The 16,760-nt window shown below is 50.9% G+C and overlaps 1 pseudogene; it reads left to right on the top strand.

Annotated features, from left to right (window-relative positions):
• Positions 1-2,772: 2,772 nt before the first annotated feature.
• LOC119360615 lies at positions 2,773-4,346 on the top strand (annotated as a pseudogene).
• The last annotated feature ends 12,414 nt before the right edge of the window (positions 4,347-16,760 follow it).

The raw sequence follows: 16,760 nt of genomic DNA, 5'->3' as shown, positions 1-16,760 counted from the left end.
AGTACATCTACTACTTCATTCAATCACAGAATCTATATAACTGTCTATAAATGAATAATACAAATAAACCTTAACTAATTAATAAAACCATAACTACTACATCTACTAGATGATTCAATCATAGATCATACATATAACTGGCTATAAATGAATCCAATACAAGAAAACCCTAACTAAACATCTAATTAAAAAACCCTAACTACTACATCTACTGGATGATTCATATGACATTCATGCATGGAGTTATGCAACAACAATTTAATATGAGTTGGTCATCTGGCATAGTTGCATGTCTAGCAAACCTACTTATGGTTCACTTTATAAGTACAGGAATCCTACAGATCAAAAATAAACCTACCTACAATTTGAGTTTATAGATAATGAAGTGAAGCTCCTAACTATTTTGAAATTGTGCACTAGTTAAACGTACTATGTTCATTTCAAAAATAAATTGATAAACTTCAAATGAACAAATTAGGATTTTAACCTCATTTATACAATATCAACTTTAATAGATACACTGGGTGGCGGCTCAGCCCCTGCCGTGGCCCACTGAGGGAATATGCAAAACAAATCTAACAACATATACATCAAAGAACAAAATCTGAGCACATGAGGCAATCCAGATTCTAATATAAAAAACATAACTCTCATTATGATCTCTCTAGCATTCAACCACGAATCAACTACAAAAAACCCTAACTCTCTAATGGGGTTCCCCATTCAATCAAAAAACCCTAACAAGCAGAAGCGGGTGCCGCATTCAATCACAAATCTACAATAAAAAACCCTATCTACTAAATCTTCTGCTTAACAACTACAACTAAGAGAGGAGGGGAACGAGAAGGATTACCACATCCACCACCTTCTTGTCGCTCGCCTCCGCACCTGCATCCAGTGCGCCGCAAGACGCCGTCACGACCAGGTCCGGCACGACGGAGTCCGAGCCCACCACCCCCTGCTCCACCAGATCCGTCGCCGCAGCGACAGATCCAGCGACTGCGGGTGCAGCATCTCCCGCACCGCCGACGGCGGCCACTTCTTGGATGACATCTGTCGTGGTGTTCGCGGCCTCGACCGCAACTCCGTGCGCAGTGGCGGCAGCGCCACCACCTTGCGCCATCGAAGCCTAAGAGAACCCACCGGAGAGAGGGAGGCGGTGGGGTTGAGCGAGTAGGTGCGGTGGCGGGGCGATGGAGACGAGGGGGAGATGATGCGTCAAGGAGAGAGGGAGTGAGCCGATTTGGGGGTAAATGGTGGGGGCGATGCGGCCGGTGGTGGTTCCCCTCCCTCTTTATAGGATGTGACGTTTTTGGAAGTTTTCGTGCGCCGCGTGGCTAGCCCACGACCGCCGCTGCCCACGCCCACGACCGCCGCACGTGACAAGGGAAAACGATACGCCCACGTACAATACATGTATACCCTCAGTGTACGAAAGTAATCGGGCCGGTGCGGGCTTGTACAGGGCTGTACGCGCGCCGGTGCGGGCTTGTACAGGGCTGTACGCGCGCTCTCCTCGGGCATAAAAAGACGATCGTGCCCCTCTTCACAAATTGTTTTTGACAGATCTCAGCCGTCCTTGTGTTTCTCCCCCTCGCTTTCAACCCAGGGGGGAGCACCGAAGCAGAAACGCGGCAACAGCCTGTCCCAGCCCCATGTGGCGCTCACAATATCTTCTTATCAGACAAGAAAAATACTAGCTAGGTTAGATGGTGAAATCCAACATTTACATAATAAATTCCTAACATATATACTATACCAAGACTCAATCTTAAACCGAAGAATGGAGCATATAAATTCCTCATACCATTGTAGAGAATGACTTCAAACGGAGGCAGTTTCGGAACATCATCGTATTGCCTGAGCTTAACAAGCCTCGCCACACGTTCGTGGGATGCAGACGGCAAGACGAATCCGTAGCAGACTTTTCCAAACAAGGCAAAATCCATGGTCCTCTTGGGATCAAAAGACTTGTCCCTCCACGTCGGATCCATGCCCGCCATTCCTCTCTCAATAGCCATCCGATTGGGGTATAGGGGAGAATCCATTTACCCCGGAGTCAGACCAGAATACTTCCGATCTATAGTACAACCGAGTCCATCGTCTTCCGGGCATCCATCGTCTTCTCGGAATTTTCGGTAACCATAGAACGGACGGCGGGATGGTGTGGTCGGGTTACAAGAGGCGGTGGCGAGGCTTGGAGTAGGGAACGAGGAGTCTAGGGCTTGCTTTTGAAAACTCTCTACTCGGCCCGTGATCTTATTTATTTATTTTGAAAATAAAATAAAATTTTGCGTTTTTTTCAAAAGAAAAAGATCTGCATCTGCCCAGCCTAGGGTTGTGCTGAGCCGCCGTCCAGCAGGCACGAAGGTGAGGCCCTCGCTTCGCTTGGCTTCTGCATGCCCTCTTTCTCTCCTCGCGCTGTCGGCAGGGTCTGATCATGTGCCCTCTTTCCAGGATCCGATGTTCCGCGATAGGAAGAAGAGCACCCGTTTACCAGCTGCCGGCCTCTAGCCAAGCCGGACGGGGCGGTTGATTTTGAAGACCGTGGCAGTGAGCGATCCTTTTCACAGGCTGCAAATTCCTCGACTTACCAGGCGCGTCGTCGTACACTACATACTCGTCAATATATACCGGTGTGTCAACGCGGTCGTGAGGCCGTTGTTTCTACGACTTGGTTTCATCTCAGAGAGAAAACTCGGCGATTCTTTGCTTCCGGCTCATCCTCTTCTCTGATTCAATACAGCAGACGAGCGCTCCGGAAATAAAAAGATGAGCGCGTTGTTCAGGGCATCCTGGACCCAGAGGGTATTATCCATGGAGTCAGATAATGTGCGCCGCCATGTAAGTTCTTGGCTAGCTTCTCTTTTTGATCTGCCTTGGACCTACCGTTCAGCTTCAGCTATCCTATATATGTATCGAAATTATAAATAAATGATACGTACATCACACAGCACAAGAATGCAATGTTCTTGCTAGAGATGATGCAATGATTACTTTTGCTGGCCTAGTTTGGCAACACATTTTTTCCAAAACCATAGTACCAATGCCTGGGCAATGAATACTTCAGTTTCTAAAAACCACTGTTTTTAAACTTCGGTTCAGAAAGAGGAGGTTGAGATCTCTTTCTCAAATCAATCAAATACTAAAAGGAACACGGTGTTAGGGAGATTATGATTTATAAAACGGTGGTATTTATTGATGTCAAAACGCAACAAACTTTTCAAAACCATAGTTTTTTTAAAACATGTTGACTTACAGTATTAATGGATGATATATTCTTATTGCAGAAATGTGTGGAAGATAGGCTCAGCGCGCTGACCGACGACATCTTAATCTCTATCTTGGTGAGAGTCGACATTGCTACGGCAGCAAGAAGTAGCGTTTTGTCAAGGCGGTGGAGAAACTTGCCGTGGTTACTTCCTGATCTCAAATTTCATGCCATGAACTTCCTTAGCGCCCCATGCGGAGGAGTTGCACGCCACATTGACCAAGCAATGGCGTCTCTGGCTAGAGCTACTAGCAGCTTCTTCGCTCAGCCACGCAGGAAACACACCAATAAAAAGCTATGCCATGAGCTCTATCTCACCGGCAACTACTCGCATGACATCGGCCTGCTGGTCGGCAACGCTATTGACAGTGAGATGGTAACAGATTTGGAACTCGCCATTTTAACCGAGAAGAAGCCAGAGGACTCTGCACACGAGATTATGGTGCGGCAAGCTCAGGATATGGATGGATTTTTCAGTGCATAACCTAGCGTTCTTCGTTGCCTCACAAGGCTCCATCTACAAAATATTCGCTTGGCCGAACGGGACATGAATCACCTTCTGTTCGACTGCTGCAAGCAAATGCTGCACCTTCGTCTGGACCACTGTGACACCGGGGACTGTTCTGTATGGAAGATCAATGCGCCACATTCGAATCTCAGAGTTCTAGAAGTCTACTTATCCAAATTGAAAAAAGCTGAGGTGCTCTGCCTTCCAAAACTAGAGCGGGTCCGTTGGCAGGCTTGGTTGTTTTACGAGGCCCCCTTGTGTTTTGGTTCCGTCCCGTCACTCAAGGAATTATCCCTCATCTGTGACGCATCTCTCATTCACCAAGACTTTAGTTTAAGCCAGGTTCTAGACGGTGCCACAAACATACATACTTTAACCTTAAACTTTCGAGGAGAAAAGGTAATTTTAGCCGATAGCTGTTATATTGTGCTTTTGTGCTATTTCGTACGTACGAACTTAATGTTGGACTAGCACTAGGATTGTTCTAGTTTTGCTGGTTCATTCCTTCACCATGTTATTTGCTTTTATTTACAATTTATAATTTCCAGGAAGCATCCCATTACTTAGCAAATGACTAACCTGGTGCACACATAACTTGCATCTATGACATACAGATGTACAATTATTCTATTTTTACCTCTCTTTTTTTGTTCATCAGATTTGGATGCAACCAGAAGGAAAACAACTATGCACTGCATTCAACAAGCTAAGAAAGCTGACCATCCATGGTATTTTTATAAAATTTGACCTATTATGGACATTAAATCTCATCGAAGCTGCTCCATCTGTCAAGACATTTGATGTTGAGGTACTTCTACTCATTCTTTTCAACTTTTAGTTAGAATGTGTACAAGTCTATCTGACTCAAAGCACCATCGTAGTCTCTTTGACTTTGATTACAATCCTACCATAACCCCTTATAATTTAGGTATTGGTGATTGAATGCAGATGTTTGAACATCCATGCCAAGAGGGTGATGAAGCAAGAATAAGATGTTTTGGTGCTCAGAGAGTGGAACCTTCATGGAAGTTGTCTGGGTTCACAAGCTGTCACAAGTGGCAATTGAAAGAGTTCCAGTTTGGTGGTTTTAGGCCCCTACTGGAGCAACACTTTTTATTTGTAAGTACTGTTATGGGTCGAGCTCCAGACTTGAAGACAGTTCTTGTGACAGATGGTCAATATCCATGCAATGGTTGTGACACAAGAATCCCAATACCTCCTCCGGTAGGGGGCTTCTTTCCAACATACAGGGATGCCCAAGAAGCAATAGCCAAGCAACTTAGAGAGAGGGCCCGGTCCTCAGCACAGATAATTTTCCGTAGTGGTTCGACATACCCCTCGTGGGCAACCCGATCATATATTTATTAGCTTGGAGAGTACAAGAGATCACGATAGTTGCGATGTATTGTGAAATGTGAATTCCAGGAGTAACTCTCTTTGTATTTTTGGTATCATTTCATCAAAACCTGGTTATAATTAATAGATGAGGCAAATCTTTGGTCCGTATTGCAAATGGAACTTATATAAGTTGTACAAATGTTGATTACCAATGCAAGCTTATCCGTCATTTGTTCACACTTTTGTGCAGACTCTTTGTGTCTTGATAAAAGGCCACAAGAGGAGTTGGAGATCCGTTAGAGCATCTACAATCGGACTTAGACAAATTCGGTCCGTCAAACGCCCACGAACGCGTCCACGGACACTGTCATTCCTCAAGTTTCCCTTCTCACAACTGGAGACCTCAATTAACATACCTCAAATCCATTCAAACTCATGCAACTATGTAAACGATGCATTACACACATCGTCCGGCTACTACATCAGGACATACCATCGGACTACCAAACATCGACATGTTTAATCTGCATGCTAGCTATGGACTAGAAGAGCGTCCACGACTGTCCTTGCCCTTCCCGGCACCATTGTTGTCCATCTCGCGGAAGTAGCAGTTGAAGACCCAGTACAGATGGAGCCGGATCTGCTCATAGCCGGAGTTGTCCAACCCGTCGATGTCCTCCTTCTCCTCTTTGGAGGCAGTCCGACCATGGCATGGACCGCCCGATTCTACTCTCAGTCGAGGGCGCGCGTGTTCCTCCGCTGTCGCTTCTTTATAATGCGGGCCTGGATGGCTTCCTTCTCTGCGGTCGCCCGTGCCGCCGCATCAACCGCCTCCGCCGCCGCCATGTCAGCAGCGAGGTGGGCCTCCGCGACCCTCATCCTCTCCTTCCCACGGCGGGCACACCGGTCCGAGTAGGAATCATACTCTAGTGGACTGGTGATGGGAAAATGGAGATTGGAAGGCTCCCAAGAGGATTGCAATTATCCAGCGCAGGAGAATTCAAGCGCCCGATGCGCCACGCAATGGACTCGCGCCGGACAGATCCCGCCGCCGGTCGGGCACTATCCTCCCGGGGAGCGGTGGAGTGCAATGCGGATGGCCATTGCCTCCTCCAACGACACCCCAGTCAACAGATCGATACAGGTCATCGTCGGATCCGCTGTCCGCCATGCTGAAGAAGGTTGGAGATCGTCGGACGGAAGCTTGGGTGGCGGAGGTAAGTGGAGGGGACTGGAGTGAAGTGGCTAGGGTTTGGCCCGGACAGCGGATGGAGAGGAATATATGTGGGGTCAGGTTGACCAGCATCGGCCCCGGTCCGATGTGGCGAACGTCCCTGGGCATTTGGCTTGGACATGAGAGGTGTCGATTGGTCCGGGCATTTGAGACCCGTTTGAGGCGCCCATCTGGATCGCTTTTTGTGGCCGATCACTGACCGAGCCGTCCACCTGGACGTATAAGGGGGTTGGGGCGTCCGGCTATAGATACTCTTATGTTATTACTCCCTCTACCTATGAGTTTGGTGTAAATGTCTCAGCGCCACCCCAAGGAGAGCCCATGATCATAATTAGCATCCCAACTTGGAGCCAAACGTGGAAGGATTTGTAACGACATGCAACTACGGTAGCCTTAGGGCATCTTCAACACGAACCATAAATTTGCTCCGCCATCTATCCATATATAGGGGCCAGTCCGCGGATATTGATGTGCCAAAAGCCACCATACAATGCTGCCCGCTTATATTTTAACCTCTGTTTGAAATAACCGAACGGAATTAATGCAAACATGACTGATTTCATATAAACCGGCCAAAATTCATTATATTCTTTTTTTTTACAATTTTTAATTAAAAACTATAGCGGACTAAAGTAACACTAGTCTACAGCCGGCGCCGGTGGATATACATTCCCACGACACGGATACCCTTGACTAGTCTATGGCCGGCCGCGGCGGATCTTCATTGTCTTCCGCATGTCCGGCAGACCGCTCGTCAAACTGTCGAGAGCCCCAAAGGTATATGCTTCAGCACAAAGGGCGGCTCATTTCCCCATGCTCGGCAGCGCCACACATCGGAGTGCAACCACCGCGATGTGCTTTAGCCGGAGGGAAGGGGACGATGGTGCCCTGCGACCGGGCAAGACACCGGTTGTGTACGCCGGCATCGCCTCGGTGGTGGGCTTCATGTGACCCAAGCGGCGGCGGCCTCCCATGTTCGACTTCTCCTCGATTATGGCAGCGGGCGCAGACATGGTGGCCACCATTTCGTCCATCTTTGCGAGGCCGGCTTCTTTCTCCGCCGGCAAGGCACAGTTATGCATACGCTGACGGCGGATGGCGCGGTTATGGTAGGTGTCAGATCTGAGCGATCTCTATCATCTGCTCGTTTCTTGCTCGTTCTATTTTCCTCCAATAATAGTGTGTTGTTACCCGTGGCAACAAGAAGTCCCTATTTTGAGCCCGTCCATATATGGCCGAATTATATATTCTCAAGAACAAAATAGCTAGGGCTACAAAGCAAAAATGAAAAGAATGTGCATCAAGTTTTATTTCCTCTGAGCAAAACAACATCACAACATTGGCTACTACTCTTGTACATCAAGTTCAACTAGCAAAGAAAAGAGCAGATGCATTCGTGGGTATTCTCCGCCGTGCAGTCGCCTATGACGGCCTTGATGCCTGGGTACTTCCACATGAACTGCTCCATGCACGGCCCGCTGCAATGGTCTCGCTCACAGACACCGTCGTGCGGGATGCGGATGACGACCACGTTGCCACACGGGTACCCTTTCACCTCCACCCCTCCGGCAGGATCCACATGAGAGACCGCCTGACACACTGAGGAATCATGTATGTAAACAAGTAAAATCACGACAAGAATTATGAAACAGAGAGAGGGAGGGTCCAACCTAGGGAGAGTGCGAGGAGAGCGCAGAGAGCACGAGATGCAGCTCTGGTCGCCATGCTGTGTTGGCACCGCTGTTACAGCGATCAATCGAGCTTGACGATTCTTCAATTGATTTGTGGTTTCTAGTCTAGGGATTTCTCCTATTTATTTTAGTGCATATTAATCATTTGAGAATAATTATTCTGGTCTGTGATATTTTTTCACAGGACTATTATTCATTACAAAGGTGTCGCATAATGGGTGCACGCCAGCATCACTTTTGCACTAGCACTTGTCCGTGTTGCGCTCCTTGATGGATACGTACGCGGATCGCCACCCTTGCTGAATCAGCACACGCGACTAACTCATCGTCCGCGTTCGCGGCCGACTCGCCCGCGACTGTGCCGTTTCCAACACTGCGGCTGACTTTCTTGTGCGCGCCAGCTTATAACGCCGCTGCCGACTCTCCCATCTGCACCGGCTGACAACGTCGCGGCCGACTTATCTGTCTACTCCCGCGGCCGGCTCACCTGTGATTGATTTCAGCTTCACCATGGTGATCATCAACTCTGCGGTGGATAAACACTAGCCTAACATATCAGGTGATATCCATCCGGTATATTTTATATTACATAGTATTTTCTTTAAAAGAGCAATTACTTTGGCTTGCAAGTTGTCCCATGCAGGATTCAAACCGGTTTATATCATGGTCAATTATGGAGAATCTCAAGCCAACTTATCAAGTCGCCTTGAGACCTGGGGGCTATGATGACATGGCTCAGTAAATGTTGCCAGTTTAAAGGCCGTCAGAAAATTTCCAGCTCAAAATGAAGAAAAAATCCGGTTTTCAATCCGGCTCAAGGGAAATCTGTCTCCAACAAGGCTCTGAAGCTTTCAATACCCGGCTCAATGCCCGGTTCAAGAAGAATTGATTACTCACAAGTTCGAGTTCTCAGAAAAATTAAAGGGACCAAAGAGAGTGAGGGAGTCCCGGACTAGGGGGTGTTCGGATAGCCGAACTACCATCATCGGCCGGACTCCAAGACTATGAAGATACAAGATTGAAGACTTCGTTCCGTGTCCGGATGGGACTTTCCTTGGCGTGGAAGGCAAGCTTGGCGATACGGATATGTAAATCTCCTACCATTGTAACCGACTCTGTGTAACCCTAGCCCTCTCCGGTGTCTATATAAATCGGATGGCTTTAGTCCATAGGACGAACAACAATCATACCATAGGCTAGCTTTTAGGGTTTAGCCTCCTTGATCTCGTGGTAGATCTACTCTTGTAACCCACATCATCAATATTAATCAAGCAGGACGTAGGGTTTTACCTCCATCAAGAGGGCCCGAACCTGGGTAAAAACATCGTGTCCCTCGTCTCCTGTTAACATCCGCCTAGACACACAGTTCGGGACCCCCTACCCGAGATCCGCCGGTTTTGACACCGACATTGGTGCTTTCATTGAGAGCTCCTCTGTGTCGTCACCGATAGGCTCGATGGCTTCTTCGACCATCATCAACAACGCAGTCCAGGGTGAGACTTTTCTCCCCGGACAGAGCTTCGTATTCGGTGGCTTCGCACTGCGGGCCAATTCGCTTGGCCATCTAGAGCAGATCAAAAGCTATGCCCCTGGCCGTCAGGTCAGATTTGGAAGTTTGAACTTCACGGCTAACATCCGCGGGGACTTGATCCTCTATGGATTCGAGCCACAGCCGAGCGTGCCGCACTGTCACTACATGCATGATTTAGCTCTGCAGCCGGACAGTACCCTGGAGGCCGCACTCGAAACCACTCCGATCTTCAATTCGGAGCCAGCTCCACAGATCGAGGATGGATGCCTAGACACCGCCTCGGGGGCTGCATCCTCTACGGCGATAGAGCCGAACACCGATCTTGTCCCCCATGAAGCTCGTGACTCCGAGGTGCCGGACTCCTTGCCGGACTCCGGACCTCCCGCGCCCCCTCCAGTCGAATCCGATTGGGCGCCGATCATGGAGTTCACCGCGGCGGACATCTTTCAACGCTCACCTTTTGGCGACATCTTGAGTTTGCTAAAGCACCTCTCGTTATCAGGAGAGGCCTGGCCGGACTGCGGCCAGGACGGTTGGGATGCGGACGACGAAGAAATTCAAAGCCCACCCACCACCCACTTGGTAGCCATTGTCGACGATCTAACCGACATGCTAGATTACGACTCCGAGGACATCGACGGTATGGACGACGATGCCGGAGACGACCAAGAACCAGCGCCCACCGGGCACTGGAAAGCCACCTCTTCATACGACATATACATGGTGGATATCCCAAAGGATGGTAATGGCGAAGGAATAGCGGAGGATGACCCCTCCAAGAAACAGCCCAAGCGTCGGCGTCAGCGGCACCGCTCTAAATCCCGCCATAGCAAGAATGAGGATTCCGGCACCGGAGACAATAATACACCGGATAGCGCCGAAGACAACCCACTCCAGCAAGATCCAGCACAGGAGGAGGGGGACGCCAGCCCTCATGAGAGAGCGGCCGAAGAAGAGGTAGAGGACTATATGCCTCCCTCCGGAGACGAGGCAAGCCTCGACGACGACGAATTCGTCGTACCTGAGGATCCCATCGAACAGGAGCGTTTCAAACGCAGGCTTATGGCCACGGCAAACAGCCTCAAGAAAAAGCAGCAACAGCTTAGAGCTGATCAAGATCTGCTAGCCGACAGATGGACCGAAGTCCTCGCGGCCGAAGAGCATGAACTCGAACGCCCCTTCAAAAGCTACCCCAAACGTAAGCTGCTCCCCCGATTAGAGGTGGAGGCATATGATCCCGCTTCACCAGGAGACAATACGGCTGATCGACCACCCCGTGGTCGCGACAGAGAGGCCTCAAGGCCCTTCACTAGACACGTACCCCGGCATCGCTCGAAAAGCACAAGGCCACAGGGGAACACTCCGGACCTGCGAGACATATTGGAGGATAAGGCAAGACAACCAAGATCGATCTATGGATCATGTGGGCGCCCCACGATACGTGACAATCACCGTCACCCCGGACACAGTAAGTCCGACCGGGCCGAACACAACAGACAAAGCTCTTTTGAGCTCCGTCGCGATATCGCCCAGTACAGAGGCGCCGCACACCCACTGTGCTTCACAGATGAGGTGATGGATCATCAAATCCCAGAAGGGTTTAAACCCGTCAATATTGAATCTTATGATGGCACAACAGACCCCGCGGTCTGGATCGAGGACTATCTCCTCCACATCCACATGGCCCGCGGAGACGATCTCCACGCCATCAAATATCTCCCACTCAAACTTAAAGGACCAGCCCGGCACTGGCTTAACAGCTTGCCAGCAGAGTCAATCGGGAGTTGGGAGGACCTGGAAGCCGCATTCCTCGATAACTTCCAAGGCACGTACGTGCGACCACCAGATGCAGATGGCCTCAGCCACATAATACAGCAGCCAGACGAATCGGCCAGACAATTCTGGACATGGTTCTCAACCAAGAAAAACCAAATCGTCGACTGTCCGGATGCCGAGGCCCTCGCGGCCTTCAAACATAACATCCGCGACGAGTGGCTTGCCCGGCACCTGGGACAGGAAAAGCCGAAATCCATGGCAGCCCTTACATCACTCATGACCCGCTTATGTGCGGGTGAGGACAACTGGCTAGCACGCAGCTACAACCTCAACAAAAATTCTAGCAGTCCAGATATCAAGGACCGTAGTGGCAGGTTGCGTCGCAACAAAAACAAACGCCGCATTAACGGCGATAACAGTGAGGATACGGCAGTCAATGCCGGATTCAGAGGCTCTAAACCCGGTCAACGGAAAAAGCCATTTAAAAGAACAACTCAGGGCCCGTCCAATTTGGACCGAATTCTCGACCGCTTGTGCCAGATACATGGCACCCCTGAAAAGCCAGCTAACCACACCAATAGGGACTGTTGGGTGTTCAACCAGGCAGGCAAGTTAATTGCCGAAAACAGCGACAAGGGGCTACATAGCGATGACGAGGAAGAGACCCGACCGCCGAACAATAGAGGACAGAAGGGTTTCCCCCCACAGGTGCGGACGGTGAACATGATATATGCCACGCACATACCCAAAAGGGAGCGGAAGCGTGCACTCAGGGATGTATATGCGATGGAGCCAGTTGCCCCGAAGTTCAATCCATGATCCTCTTGCCCGATCACCTTTGACCGAAGGGACCACCCCACCAGCATTCGCCATGGTGGGTTCGCCGCATTGGTTCTAGACCCAATCGTCGATGGATTTCATCTCACCAGAGTCCTGATGGACGGCGGTAGCAGCCTAAACCTGCTTTATCAGGACACGGTGCGCAAAATGGGCATAGACCCCTCAAGGATTAAACCTACCAAGACGACCTTCAAAGGCATCATACCAGGTGTAGAAGCCAATTGTACAGGCTCAGTTACACTGGAAGTGGTCTTCGGATCCCCAAATAACTTCCGAAGCGAGGAGTTAATCTTCGACATAGTCCCGTTCCGCAGCGGCTATCATGCCTTGCTCGGATGTACCGCGTTCGCAAAGTTCAACGCGGTGCTGCACTACGCATACCTCAAGCTCAAGATGCCAGGCCCTAGAGGAGTCATCACGGTCAATGGAAACACTGAACGCTCTCTCCGAACGGAGGAACATACAGCAGCTCTCGCGGCAGAAGTACAAAGCAGCCTTTTAAGGCAATTCTCGAGTCCGGCTGCCAAGCGGCCGGACACAGCTAAGTGTGCCCGGAGTAACCTACAACACGACCACCTGGCACGTTCCGAGCACGCGTAGCAGTGCCGCCCCAACCCCAGCCCCTGTCAAACATTAAGGCAGACCCTTCGCGTACTCCATTATGCTCCGAAGATACCATGGGCATGGGGCAAGGGGCTCGACCACGATAAGCCCAGACTGCGGCTCAACCGCACCAGGGGCTCTTAAGTGTGTCGTTTCTTTTTTCTTTTCCTTTTATTTTTTACCCACAGGACTCCGTTCGTCAGAGGACCTGTCCGGCAGCAGATCTGCCGAACTCACGATGCAACAGCCAGGGAAGGATATCAGCTACAACGAAAATACAGGTGGTCTCCATTACGAGCATTTTTATACACCATTTCGCAGCCTACCCCTGGAGGGGGACATGTTTAACAGTCCCATCCCTTGCTTATCACACTATTTGTATCGTTCTGCATTCGTAGCAGCACTTATTGAATAAAACAATGCATCACCTTTTTGCTTTTAATTGCATTTTCTTTTTATACATATGACATGTTGCATCCGTACATTTTGGTACGGCTCAAATACACCGGGGGCTTATGTTTCCCGCGTTATGGTGTGATAAGTCCGAACACTTTCACAAGTGCGGCACCCCGAACTTATAGCATTATATGCATCGGCTCCGAATCATGTTCTTGGGTCAATAGTTGGGTTTGCCCGGCTCCCATGTTTTGGTACCTTACGTTCCGTTATATCGGCTAAGGTAGCACTGGGAGCACCACTGCAATTCCGCCCCAGTTGAGCTGGGTTAACGCCTCAGTGGAGAAAGCTAAAACTGACCGTCATGATGAGGCGAGAGCCGGTCACTATTCGGAGAGGTTTTTTTGCGAGTCCTTAAAGACTTACGCTGCTTAGAGCGAGGAGCCGGATCCTGTCCGGCCAAGGCATGGATAGCGCCCCAAATTCGGCCTTCCGAAGACTAGGGGCTTCACCGAAATTTCAAATTATAGAATTCTATGGCTAAGTGAGAGTGTTCAAGCATTATAAGTCCGGTTGCCTTGTTCGCTGTGTCGAGCGCCTCCCTAGATGGACCCAAAAATGGGAACAAGAGTGCTCGAGTTTATCCCGAACACCCCAGCACTCGTGGCATGGGGGCTGAAGCCGACGACTTGCCATCTCTCAGATTTGATAAACAGCCGCACAGAAGGTAATATTTTAAATTAACAAGCGTTGCTTAGCGCATATGAACTAAGTTTTCAACGCACAGGATAACAAAATGCGAGTCTACTCAAATATTACATCTTTGGAGCACTCACCCGCAATAGTGCGGGCTCCCTTCATCACACTCTTATAGTACATCTCGGGCGTACGATACTCCTTGCCCTCTGGTGGTGGGTCCGTCACAAGCTTCTGGGCATCCATCTTGCCCCAGTGCACCTTTGCGCGGGCAAGGGCCCGACGGGCACCTTCAATGCAGGCGGAGTGCTTGATGATTTCAACCCACGGGCACGCATCCACCAGCCGCCGCACCAGGCCGAAGTAGCTCCCAGGCATGGCCTCCTTAGGCCACAGCCGAACTATGAGGCCCTTCATGGCCTGTTCGGCCGCCTTGTGGAGCTCGACCAGCTGCTTCAGTTGGTCGCTAAGGGGCACCGGATGTTCGGCCTCAGCATACTGAGACCAGAAGACCTTCTCCGTAGAGCTCCCCTCCTCGACCCGGTAGAATGCGGCAGCATCGGACACGCTGCGAGGAAGATCTGCGAGCGCTCCTGGAGAGCTCCGATCCGGGTAAGCGACAGGTAATTAACACTCACATGCTTATTTTGCATGAAAAATGCCTTACCCGCTGCTATTTTCTTTACCGCCTCGATCTCCTGGAGGGCCTTGTAGGCTTCGGCCTTAGCGGCTTTGGCACTCTCAAGAGCCGTTGCAAGCTCAGACTCTCGAGTCTTTGAGTCACGCTCCAGACTCTCATGTTTCTTCACGAGATCCTGGAGCTCTTGCTGTACCTCCGCCACCCGCGCCTCCTGTCTCTCTCGCTCGGTGCACTCCGCGGCCGCATTGCGTTCGGCCACGGCCACCGCCTCCTTCAGGGTCTCCACCTCATTAGTGGCCCCTGCAATACCCCAGTTATCCTTGTTATTTTTCTTGCAACCAAATCCTTTTCTGTAAGGTACAATTTTCATAAGGTATTACTCACCTTCTTTTTCCTCGAGCTGCTTCTTGGCATGGCCGAGCTCGTTCTCGGACCGCTCGAGGTTTTCCTTCAAAGTATTGACCTCCGCAGTCAGTGCGGCAGAGGTCAGCAGCGCAGCCTGCAATCCCATATTAACATATTTTCATGACTCCTGCGTTTATCTTTCTAAAGATCCTCAGTCCGGCTTTTCTTTCCGAACACTGAACCGAGCATCAGGGGCTACTGTCTATGCGGTACCATTTTACATATATTGAAATTCTTACCTCAAAGCCTGTTAGAAGGCTGCTGCAAGCTTCGGTCAGCCCGCTCTTGGCGAGCTGAACCTTCTGAATCACCGCACTCATAACAGTGCGGTGTTCCTCTTCGATGGAGGCGCTGTTGAGCGCCTCCAGCAAATTATCCGGCACCTCCGGTTGGACGGAGGCAGCCGGTGTCGCGGTCTTGCCCTTCTTGCGAAGGGGTCGCCCGCCGGACTCCGGAGCCACTATAGGTTCCGGGCTGAGTCCGGTGCAAAGTCCGGGAGGTTGTCCTGCGACGCCTCCGGGGCCCTCTCCTCCTGGTGGGTCCCTTCATGGGATCCCACCTCGGCATCGTCCACATCACGGGGGGTGGAGGCAGTCGGAAGAGAATCCATATCCGACGCCCCTAAGGACCCGCTCGACGAAGTGGGGAGATCATCCTTAGGCGGACTGCAGGGTTGTATACGGCATTAGAAAGACATAACGTGGCGGAAAACGCAAACCTTGAAGTTATTTGAGAGTCCGGATACTTACGATCTCGCCAGAGGCTTGGCCCTTGGAGGCCAGTCCTCGTCGTTGTCACTGGCGTTGGCGGAACAGTCCGGGGGAAGTGTTTTTCCCCTCTTGGACCCTTCGGCCTCCCTTGTTGGGGAGGCCTTCCTTTTCTTTCCTCCCCCCGCTGGGGGAGAGACTTTCTTCTTCTCCTCCTCGCCTTGGTGGGAGGAGTCGGCCTCGGATTCATCGTCTGATAGCACCTGAAAACGGGAACTCTTCCGAGTCCCCGTGGCCTTCTTCTTGGCCTTCTGCTTCGGCACCACGTGGGGTACCGGAGCCAGCAGCCCCGTTAGGCGGGCGTCGGCTGGGTCCTCTGGCAATGGGGCCGGACAGATAGCCTGTGCGGCCTTCTTCAGCCAGTCCTGTCAAAGGAAAGGGAGTTTAGATCCCGCATAGAGTCAAACTATGAATAACAAGCGTTCCGTAAAGGACAATATCACTTACCTCGTCAGCTGGACGCTGCGAGCTGAATCCGCGATCTTCGGTAGCGGATGCGGGAGCCTCGGCACCCTTGAACATCACCTTCCAGACCTCTTCGTACGTGGTGTCGAAGAGCCCATTCAAAGTCTGGTGTTGCGCTGGATCGAACTCCCACATATTGAAGCCCCGTCGTTGGCACGGGAGAATCTGGCGGATGAGCATGACCTGGACTACGTTGACAAGCTTGAGCTTCTTGTCCACCAGCTTTTTGACGCAGGCTTGGAGTCCGGTCAGCTCCTCCGAATCGCCCCAAATCCGGCCGCTCTCTTTCCAGGAAGTGAGCCGTGTGGGGATGCCAAATCTGAATTCGGGGGCCGCTGCCCATTCGGGATCACGCGGCTCGGTGATGTAGAACCACCCCGGTTGCCACCCCTTGATGGTTTCCACAAAGGTGCCCTCCAGCCACGTAACGTGGGACATCCGGCCCACCATGGCGCCTCCGCACTCCGCTTGGCTGCCCTTCACAACCTTCAGCTTGACAGTGAAGGTCTTGAGCCACAAGCCGAAGTGGGGCTGGATGCAGAGGAAGGCCTCGCACACGACGATAAACGCCGAGATGTTGAGAATAAAATTCGGGGCCA

This window comes from Triticum dicoccoides, chromosome 2B, assembly GCF_002162155.2.
Source record: "Triticum dicoccoides isolate Atlit2015 ecotype Zavitan chromosome 2B, WEW_v2.0, whole genome shotgun sequence".
NCBI classification, from domain to species: Eukaryota; Viridiplantae; Streptophyta; class Magnoliopsida; order Poales; family Poaceae; genus Triticum; species Triticum dicoccoides.
The sequence above is the reverse complement of the archived record's forward strand: the minus strand, read 5'-3'. Positions and strand labels throughout refer to the sequence as shown.